The sequence below is a fragment of the Elephantulus edwardii genome, unplaced genomic scaffold (genome assembly GCF_000299155.1).
Source record: "Elephantulus edwardii isolate Elephantulus edwardi_28Jun2011 unplaced genomic scaffold, EleEdw1.0 scaffold00042, whole genome shotgun sequence".
Classification (NCBI taxonomy): domain Eukaryota; kingdom Metazoa; phylum Chordata; class Mammalia; order Macroscelidea; family Macroscelididae; genus Elephantulus; species Elephantulus edwardii.
In genome coordinates, this window is record NW_006399792.1 from 6,978,107 (window position 1) to 6,989,845 (window position 11,739).

Consider the following 11,739-nt stretch of genomic DNA (forward strand, 5'->3'; position numbering starts at 1 on the left):
AATAAAAAATAAATAAAAATTTTATTGAAAACAAAAAAATTTCCACTCTGTTTTTTCTTTCTTCTATCATTATATAGCTTTCAGAAACTTTCGTGTCGACGTTTATTGCATTCCATGCTCTTGAGTTTCAATCTGACTCAACTGAACTTTATGAAACAGTGTAATGCCTTCCAAGAAAACAATTTCCTATTCTCATCATCTACATAAATTAATGTTGATTGACTTTCTATCTGCCTATTTTAAGTTCAATACCTAATTACAGAGTAAAGATAGGGCTCATCTCACCTAATGAACTCTGGTGGTGTAGTGCACTGTATGTTGCACTGCAAATGGAAAGGTCAGCAGTTTGAATCCACCAGCTGATCAGCAGAAGAAAGACGGACGGTCTCCTCCTGCAAAGATTTACAGCCTCGGAAACCTACTCGAGGGTTCCCACGACTCAGAATCAAATAGATGGCAGTGATTAATCTATGTCACTACCATCTTCTTATTCTGTCATGATTAATTTAAAATTTTGATATATCTGTATCTCTTTCTTTACCTATCACTTGGATCCAAGACATAGATTCTAATTCCTTAATCAATTTCTTGAGGGAGTTCTATAGTGTAGTTCATAGCAAGTTGTGATGTTAACCCAAAGCTGCTCATCCATCTCTGGTGATTTTAATCCACCAGCGGTTTCTCAGGAGAAAGGCATTCTCCTCCCAATGCTATTTTATGGACTTGGAAACCTAGAACCACTTCCACCACTTCCACAGCATTGAGAATAAATAAATGAATTTCTAAGACAGAATTATCCAAGATCAGTGAGAATCCATTATAGAAAGGGAAAGTCTACAAATTTAAATACTTGGAGTGGGGGAATACATATACAACAAACTAAAACCCCACAAAAACAAAACCCAATATATTGTCTTATTTTAATGACAAGTAAGCTAATTTTTATATTTGTGACAATAATAACATGTAAATTTTTTTAAAAAGATAGATAACTTTCATCCATGAGGGAAAGATATAATTTACTTATTTAAAAAAGAACTCAAGGAGTGCGGAAAGTCTCCCTGCCTCTCAGAACCTTTAAGCCTGCACTGTACCCAGGGTACTTAGACACACACACATACACAGCCAGTATTGATTTCTAGAATTTCTCCACAGAATGCCAAAAATAATAAACAAAAAATAAATCAAGAGCAATAGCCTCCTTCCATTATGTATTAAATATCCTCCCCATGAAGTTAGGACAAATAGAGATGTATATAGAGAGCAATGGAAACATAAATCTAGTGTTGTAGTAATCGATTTCTGCCTTGTCCCTTTATTTCTAGTAAATAATGATCTTCAGATCTTTCATGGTGGCACTATAGTAAAAGTCAGCTCCAGGAACCTTAGGAGTATTTCATCTCTGATAGAACAGGTGATCCTACCTTCTTTCCAAAATCACTTCCATTCACTCATTTCTTGTTGTTGAGTAGAGAACATATGTGACAGAATTAGAAGAAATTAACAAGTGATATCTGCCTTGAGATCTTCCTGTCCAGATATATATACATATTCAATAACATTTTATATTGTACTACATCAAGCTAGAAAACAAAAAGGGTTATATACAAAATGATATCCTCAGATTGCTATTAATTTACTAAAAATGAACATAATTATACGAAGTTAATTATTACAAAAACAATGAGAAAGTAGACAGCACGTCTGATCAGTCCCAAAGCTCAGCCAAAACTGAAAACCCACAGCCAATGAGGTGAAAAGGAAATTATTTTAATGAGATATCTGTTTAGGGTATGTAAACTCCGTCGTTACTGCAATTTTATGCAAACTCTCATCTTCCTTCTCTTTGCTCATCTCTCAGAAAATTGCACAGAATGATGCATGATCACAGCAGATTATTAGATTTTAGAGCACATAGGAAGATGTCAATATGTTTAGAAGATAAACAATTGAGGTTAAATCTTGGATCTCCTTCTTGATTATTATCTAAGTGCCTTGAAAAAGATCATGTAAACTTTCCGAATAATGAGGTAGCATAGAGGTTTATACAGATAGCAGTAATTAACTGTCCAGCATCTATATTAAGTATTTGGTTTGTGTATCTCAACTTGAAGTCAAGATACTTTCTGGGACTTGGGTGACAAGATCCCAAGAGTAAGGGAAAGTATGTGCCGCAGATCAAATGTTCAGTTAATCCAGAATGAAGTCTGATAGGGTAAAAATGAGTTCTGGAATACAAACCTTTTCTTTTTCCTAAGTATTATTCTTTCTTTCTGCTGTTGTTATTTGCAGACAGAACTCTCCCAGAATTGGCATGCCTGTCTTTGAGATATAGTCCCCAAAGTTCACATGTATCTTAAGAAATGCAATTACTTCAAAGAATGGTTCTAAGCAAGACAGTTTTTTTTTTACAGTTCTTCTCTTCAAAATATGAGAGTGGGCGGCGAGGCGGATAGTTAATCATAGTGTAGCACAATTTGATGGGTGAAGGGAGAGGTAGGTAAAGGAAATGAGAAAGATCCAGTGTGACAAACAATGTATATGAACTTTGTAAGTAAACCAATATAAAATAAAATTTTCTTATTAAAAACCAAAATGTGAACTTTTATAAAATAATATATTTTTCTGACACAGAGATGCAGGTTCCAAATTTGTTTGTTATTTTTTGATGTTTTTCTTCCCCTCCCCCACCGCCCCATATATTGTGTTTTATAAATTAATCACCATTGGACTATGTCCATTATTACCCAGTCTTTTCAGATCCCCACTGGATCTTTATTTCCTTTTCCCTCTCCTTCCACTCACCAAATTGTGCAACCCTGTGATTTCACCCTTACCCACCCTCACCCCTCTGCTCCCACATTCTCATCCCTTCCCCTCTTGGAACTGAGTTTTTATGGGACCCTGTAGGTGGATGTCAAAAATAAAATAAATGCCGAATGGACCTTATAGAGAAATCAATTATGTCAACCACGGATTTTCTGGGTCAGTAGGTTGGATGTAATAGAAATAGTGACAGATGCCTAGGATGATGACTCTTGTAGTCACTAACAAAGCCAGTAAAAAACACACTGTTGGCTGGGGGGTGGGGGAGGGAGTGTCCAAAACAACCTGACATCCAACAGCCATAGAAGCTACGCATCACATGCATTAAATGAATGACGTCATCAGTGCAGACTCTCTCACATTTCTTCAGCATTCTTCCCCCTGAAAAATGATTTCTATCACTTTTGGATAACAGTACGATATCAATTGTTTAAGTTCATGGACTCAATTAAACAATATAACCTCAAGGTTTTTAACTGGTTGCCATAAAGTTTATCTTGATTCACGGTGGCCTCGGATGTTACAGAGTATAACTTAGCTCCATAGAGTTTTCATGATTATGATCATTTCAAAGCAGACTATCAGGTCTTTCTTCCAATATACCTTCAGGTGGATTTGAACTGCCAGTCTTTCACTTAGCATCTGTATGTGTTTGTGTCACCTAAAGAATCCATACGAGAAGTCTGGTGGCTTAGTGGAAAGGAATTATGCTGCAAACCCAAAAGCTTATGGTTTGAATCCACGAGCTTCTCCTTGACAGCCTTTAAAAACTTACTGGAGGAAGGGGAGTTCTGGTGGCCTAGTGGCAAGAAGCTGCACTGCAATCCCAGAGGCTCACAGTTCAAATCCACCAGATGCTCTGCTGGGGAAGAAGGGACAATCTCCTCCTGTACCAGTTAGATCTGATTTAATGGTACACACACAAAAAAATAATAATAATAAAAAAAAATTAAAACAAAAAAAACTCACTGGAGGAACTATGTGTTGGTTCCAACTCAAAGTCACATAATATAAATCACAACAAGAGACTTTTTATAACTTTTAAGGTGATGACTTTTATTCCTTTAATCAGCTCTTCATATCTGTGTCTTACACCCTACTTTGCTCCAGTGAGTAACATGTGACAGAGGTGATACCAGTGACAATTCAATTTATTTTCTCAAAAATTTGCAAATGTAGGCAAAGCCAACTGGAAATGACTCTTCCTTTATGCAACTTTTACATTAAGAAGAAGTGAGCACTATTGGATTACTTATTGGATTAAAATCATAGAGGCAAGAACACTAAAAACTAAAAATGACATGTTAGCTAATCATTACTTTGACAATAATTGTCACGAACAGAATTTCTTTATAGATTTTGGATGTAGCCTTTGAAATCAAAGAGCCTCAGATGCTACGTCGGCCTGAGCTAAAAGGATTTTTTAAAAATTTAATCTTTAAGAGAAGCTCCCAAGATACAGGCTAAAAGAGTTTATAAAGGTCACAAAAAAATTAACTTATCTTGCTGACTGAAGCTTTTTTAATGCACTCTAAGTTACAAAGGAATCATATCTGGAGCCTTTAGGCCAATGGTCTACTATATTTTTCTCTCATTAGTAAGGACAGCAAAAATCTGCATTTGGATTTTTACCACCGCAATCATCTCTGATTCATTAGTCTTCATGATTGAATATGAGGAGAGCATGGAGCCAGTGGCTGAGGAATATTTTGTTCTTATTTCATTTGCTCACACTGCAGTTCAGGAGGCAGCCAGGATGATGAGTGGAGATGGCCCTGCCACTGGGACTAAAAGTGGTTAAGAAGGAGTCCGCCTGACTTCTGTCAGGTCTAAGGGGGAAGAAAGAAATATAATAAAAGATCTTCAAAAAACAAATCAGTAGTCACGGAGTCAATTCTGACTCATGGTGACGCTATGTGCATTAGAGAAGTGTATTTCATAAGATTTTTCAACTGTTGATTTTTCAAAAGTAGATGTTGTTATGTATCTTTGAGTCACCTGTGACTCACAATGACTAAAAAGAATCTTTTTTTTATTTATGTGAATGAAGCCTATCTCCAAAACACTTCTGATAAAGTTTGAACCACCAAGCTTCAGATTAGCCAAAAAGGTACTTAAGACAAATACTATTACTTCTGTGAAGCAAATTCACATCTCGCCTGATATGTTGCATAAGGAATAATATGGGAAGAGACCCTGGATCCATCTTTGTGATGATATGATCTCTCTCAAAAGAGTTATGTTCAGAAGACCCAAGGGAAGAAAATTTCTGCTGGCAAAATGGTCAGATCAATCAGCAATATGTTTGGGATAATAAAACATATATTCAGATAAGAATGTATTTAAAAATACTTTCATAGAATTAAGATCTATATCTAAGCTCTGATGGTGTAATCAGTGACTGCACTTTTTTTTTCACTTTATAAGGTGTGCACTTTTATTCAACTTGTCTCAAGTCTGTGTACAGGTAAAGCCCTGGCTGCCTCCACATCTCAGCCACCCCAGGGAGACCAAAAGCCTTCATATTTCTAGAGTTGAGGGAAAGGGCAAGGGCCCCAAAAATGTAGAGCCTCCAATAGCTGACTACTGGGAAGAAAACAAAACAAAACCCTAAAGAACAAGTATTAAGGCGGAAGAATTTTTGACAACAACAACAAAAAAATTGGATAATGTACATAAAAGCAATGCTCCCTGCCACCGCTATCCATGCGTGGACCCTGGTGAGGGACGGGGCTCTTCTGCTTAGGGGACAGGAGAGGCTTTTGGAAAGGCAGGAGCTTCCTGTCACATCGCCATGTTGATTATTTGGAATGACTATTTTTAAAAAAGAGAACAATGTATAATCAAAGTCCTGGGCCACATTGGAGAACTGGGGGGATTCTTGCTCCACACCAACTGCTGTCACCCTCACCGTTCCAGTTTTTAAACCCTGAGTCAAGCGTGCAAAAAAAAAAATTAAATAAATAAATAAAGAAAGAAACCAAAAAGTAACAAATAAAGCCATGCCAAGTCTCATCCTTTGCTTTTTCGTGTTTTTTTGTTTGTTTGTTTGTTTGTTTGCTTTCTGCACAAGTTAGGTTTTTTTAATCAAGAAAGGGTGTAACGCAACTAAACAGTCCCCCTAGAAGCATTTGCAGTGTGCAGTGAACGCATGGAGGGGCCAGACTCGTCGTCCTCTTGCTTGCTGATCCACATCTGCTGGAAGGTGGACAGGGAAGCCAGGATGGAGCCACAGAGTATTTGCACTCAGGGGAAGCAATGACCTTGATCTTCTTCGTGCTGGAGGCCAGCGCTGTGATCTCCTTCTGCATCCTGTCAGCGATGCCTGGGCACATGGTGGTCCCGCCGGACAGCACTGTGTTGGCGTAGAGGTCCTTGCGGATGTCAACATCACACTTCATGATGGAGTTGAAGGTAGTTTTGTGGACGCCACAAGACTCCAGGCCCAGGAAGGAGGGCTGGAAGAGTGCCTCAGGGCAGCAGACACGCTCCTTGCCAATGGTGATGACCTGCTTATCGGGCAGCTCAGAGCTCTTCTCCAAGGAGGACGAGGAAGCCGCTGTGGCCATCTCCTGCTCGAAGTCCAGGGCAACATAACATTGTTCCTCCTTGATGTCACGTGCAATTTCCCGCTCAGCCGTGGTGGTGAAGCTGCAGCCTCGCTCGGTGAGGATCTTCATGAGGTAGTCCGTCGGGTCCCAGCCAGCCAGGTCCAGATGCAGGATGGCGTTGGGGAGGGCGTACCCCTCGTAGATGGATGGGCACAGTGTGGGTGACTCCATCGCTGGCATCCATCACGAGGCCGGTGGTCCGGCCAGAGGCCTGCAGGACAGCACGACCTGGATGGCGACGTACACGGCAGGGGTGGCGAAGGTCTCGAGCATGATCTGGGTCATCTTCTCCCGGTTAGCCTTGGGGCTCAGGGGGGCCTCCGTCAGCAGCACTGGGTGCTCTTCGGGGACCTCATGCAGCTCATTGTAGAAGGTGTGGTGCCAGATCATCTCCATGCCATCCCAGTTGGTGACAATGCCATGCTCGATGGGGTACTTGAGGGTCAGGATGCCTCTCTTGCTCTGGGCTTCGTCCCCCACGTAGGAGTCCTTCTGGCCCATGCCCACCATCACGCCCTGGTGCCGAGGGCACCCCAGGATGGAGGGGAAGACAGCCTGGGGAGCGTTGTCGCCCGCGAAGCCGGCCTTGCACTTGCCGGAGCCGTTGTCGACCACAAGCACAGCCATGTCATCATCCACGGTGAGCTGGGGGTGGTGCGTGTGAACTGGCGACGGTGACTGTGCAAAGGGGCCTGTGCTTGGGGCGGACGAGGTGTCGGCTCGTGATTACCTTTCTAACCCAAAACCACTTCCTCTCTAGTGTTCAAATTCTCCATCACCTTCATGGCCGAAAACGGGCAATCTCCTCCTGTGTGATTTACAGCCTATCAAAATCTGCTAGAGGATCAGCTAGGAGTTGGTTTTTACTGTTTGGCAATGATAACACTTGACTACTAGGCAACTGGTTGGCTGTCTCAGCTCACCCAGACGCATCTTGGATAACAAACCTGGAGATCCGCTTCTGAAAGGTCATAGTCTTAATAATTCTGTGGACAGTGATTTGGTAAATTATTATCTAACTTGGGAGGGACTGGAGAGCATTATGCTGAGGGAACTAACCCAGCCACACAAGGATAAATATTGCATAAAACCATTATTGTAGAATGAGTATGAGGATCCAAAGTAGGGTGGGGGAGGTTGGAAGCAGAGGATGAGGATGTGCAGGGGGAGTGGGAATTAATCATGGAGTTGTACAATTTGATGGAGAGGTGAGGGAAATTGGAAGAATCTTATCTGGAAATCAATGTATTCAAATTTTGCATATGAACTGGTATTTTTTTTAAAAAAGTCCTGTGGAAAAACTTTATCTTGTGCACACAGAGATGCCACAAGTCAGAAGTGACTTAACAGCAACTAATAACATCATCATTATATTGATCCTTTTCCACATAGTACTTCTCTAAAGTGAAAATTGCTGCAAACTATTAAGAATAATGTATAAATATTTATCAGAGGTCCTTGAAAAGGGGAGCTTGAGCACTCATGGTTGGTGTTTTGCAATTCTTGTTATAAAACCTAATCCTGAAGGAATAAGAAAAGTGAAGAAAATTTTATTCAAGAGTGCCAACAAAACTTTTTAGCAATTGCATAATCATAAGACATAATTTAAAAGCCCAGTCAAACAGAACTGATAAAAGAAAGTGCGGTTAAGTGAAATATTATTGGAATTAGGAATGATTATTGTCTAGAAAGCAGAAAATGGGACATGAGGGCACAGGGTCATGAGTGTCTCTCTGAAAGGGCCAAAAGGAGTGAAAATAGCACAGCCAATTGCCACCCCAGAGCAGAAAGCAGATAAAGAGCCCAGGCTCATGATATCGCTTGAGCCACAGCAGCTGTTCATTTATTCATTGCTGGCTCACAGACTGTGGTATGGAGAGTGGGGTTTATTTAGAAAGTAAGTTGATGAGTGGCAGAGTCAAAGAATATCATCCAATACAAGTCCCGGTTTTAATCCAGCAGTTTCAAGGCACAACTTCTCAATTAGTCCAGGCTCTGGTTTCAGTTCAGCAGTCATATTTTTCTTCCACTATCTGGCAAGAACAGAACAGTAAAACCTTTAACTGTAGCCTTACAACATGGCTCCTCTAGTTACAGCTTGCCACAGTTACTCCACAGCAATGCTACAGTCTCTCCACCACTATAATCAGGGTCTTGCCACCAGGGTCTCCAGTCTCCCTGTTGATGATCTACAAGACTATGTCTCTGCAGTTAAGGTAGCTGGAAACCATAGAGGCCAACACAATGGCTTTAAAAAATCAACTTTTAAACCAACACCATAATTAAGCATACTAATTAACGTAAAAGAGACCTATTTTACGTAGCAATGTTCCTAAGTACAATATTAGATTGTGTAACCTTATTGCTGTTGTTGTTTTGTACCACTGAGTCCAAACTGAGCTATAGCTGACCCTCTACCAGTCTTCAGAGGCAGTTAATCACATGGAAGGAGATGGCTCATCATTCTACCACAGAGCAGCTGGCAGATTTGAACCATGTGCCTCTGGGATTACAACATAACTTCTTATCACTAACCACTAAGGCTTCCTCACTAGGTCATCATCAAAATTTTATTTAAAAGTATAAAAAAGGAATATCTTGAGGGAAATGAAAAAGCACAAGTACGTTAATAGTGATTGTCACTGGATGGGGATAACAGATTTTTTTTTTCTTCTTTATCATTTTACATGTTGCCTGATTTTTTTTTCATTTATTTTTCAGGAGAAAATAGAAGGTATTTCTATGTTCACCCTCAACTAGACCCTCAAGGTGGATTGGGCTCTTGTGTGTCAGGAAGTGTGAGGGTGGCGTAGGATGGAACAAGGTTCAGATCTTTTGTTCATCGGGTCACTATGAGTCATACTCAACAGCACCTAAAAACAACATCATTTCTATTTTGGAACAATAAGAGCCTGAGCTTAAATATTCACGGCATAAAATAATTAAAATTTGAGATGAGTTAGCATATTGAAAGCACAAAAGACCATGGCTATGCCTAAATTACCTCCACAAACATAGCCTGTGCTTTGGCTTAAACGAAAACAGTGAATAAACACCTTTAGCATTTCTAATGTTTGTTCAAACATTTCAATTAGCATTCTGTTAACACTAATTTTTTCTCCAGCACTTTCAACACAGCTTTAACTTCTTTTTTCATCTTAAATAGTAGAGCACTAAGCAATCCTCTTTAGAACAACTTATATTCCTTCCATCTGGTTTTGATGCTTCCTATTTCATTCAATAATTTGTACATGGGGTCCCTTAGTATTGTAAATTGAGCTTTGAATTTTTTTTTTCTCCCATTCTTCGAGTTTGAGAAATACTAACTGATCTCATCCCTTTAGGTTTTCTAACACTTGCTTTTTACACATTTTATTTTAGTACTTTGACTTCACAAACTCTCCTTTGAAATCTTCTGTTCAGTTCTCCTTCAAAATTTTTCCATTTGCTTTAGTTTCTCTACATTCTAGACCAAGTTTCAGAGCCTCTCCTGCCATCTATTTTGGCCTTTTAAAAAAATTTTAATGAACTTTTGTTTTCCTCATGTACAGTATCCAAGATGTCCTCTAGTCTTTAGTCATTAGTGTTCAATATGTCTAAAATCTTCATTAGATGATCTCTAAATGCAAGTGGAATAGACTCAAGGTCAACTTTTGCCTCATGTGAACTTGTTTTAAGTATCTTCAGCTTTAGTTTGGACTTGCATGTGAGAAATGGATGGTGTGTCCTACAACTGAAATACCTCCACTGATGGAAATTGAGCTTCTCCATTATCGCTTTCCACAGACGTAATTGATGATTCCTATATAGTCTATGCAGTAAGGTCCATGTGTATAATTAACAATTACATTGTTTAAAAAGGATACTTCAGCCCCTAAGAATACTGTGATTTCATGTGGAGACTTAATGACAAAGGGCTAACATTAAGTAGTAGTGCTACATTCCAGATGTAATTCTATTATAGGACTTTGTATACGTAACAGAAGTGCCTCATTTTAGAAATGAGTTGTGCTGATGATTGCTGTCGGTGTTGTTGATTGTTGTCAAGTCAAGCATGTCTCATAGCAACCCTTTGAACCAAAGGCCTGAAGCCTTTATATAACTACCAACATTTATCAAAGTTCATAGCATTTCCAGGAGCAAGTTGTTTAGGAGGTGGATGCCACTCCTGCTTTCAAAACTGTCTTAAACTTGGAGCTCCACTAAACACTGTCCACTACAGGTAACCATTATGGCATTTGACACCCCAATAGCACAAGGTTCAGAATCACAGCAATCCCAGGTTACCTCAGTACACCATATTGACAGAAGAGTGCTGTACCACTTAAAGAATGTTCCTCCAAAATATAATAACAATCAACTATATATAAGACCTCTCTGAGGTCTTGTTGACTCTAAACAACAGGCTTATATTTTAAAAAATAACCAATATCATATTTTATTGTTGTTATGTGCCATTGAATCACCTGCTATGTATAGCGACCCCATGTACAGCAGCTCTGAATTCTTCCCTTTCCTGAGCCAATCTCACTAATTCCAACACATAAAAAAGCAGGACCTCTACCTACAAATGACGTCAGGCTGGAGACTAAGGTGCGCCTGATGCAGGCTATAGTCTTCACAATTAGTTGCTATACATGGTAGAGTTGGACAGTGACTAGGGATGTAGAAAGAGAATTGATGTCTGAGCTGTCATGCTGGACAACTGTTGACTATACCATGGACTGCTAGGAGAACAAACAGGTTTGGCCTGGAGAGGATAAAGCCAGAATGTTCCTTGGAGTCAAGGATTCTGAAGCTTCATCTAACTTTGGGCATGTTGCAAGGAGGGACTGGTCCTTGGAGAGGGACATCATGTTTGGGAGAGTGGAGGGATGGCGCAAGAAAGGAAGACCCTTGATGAGATGGATCGATTCTGTGAGTGAAGTAGTGGGAATGAGTGTGTTGGAGACGGCGAGGTTGGCACAGGATAGAGCATCGTTTAGGGCTCTTGTACATAGGGTTGCTACAAATCACAAGCTATTTGACGGCACATAACAATAACAACAACTACCTACAAAAGTGAATCTTGCTTATTCAGAGATTTAACTTTTTTTTAAAGAAAAGTATAATTGACATCTAAATTTTCATTCCTGATAGAGCTTTTTAAATTGTTTCATTGTCCATAGGCTTAAAAATATCACTATATGATGCAAATAAAATTACCCAAATCTGTAAAGACTGCATTTGCTGTAACTTCTTTGTTTTTTAAATAGTTTAAGAGACGGGTATTTGGAATTGTGTTTTTATTTTACTAATATGT

At 39.6% G+C, this 11,739-nt stretch overlaps 1 pseudogene; it reads right to left on the minus strand.

The window, feature by feature from the left end:
* Nucleotides 1–5,934: 5,934 nt before the first annotated feature.
* The window catches only part of LOC102877363, a 6,387-nt pseudogene continuing 582 nt past the window's right edge, over nucleotides 5,935–11,739 (minus strand).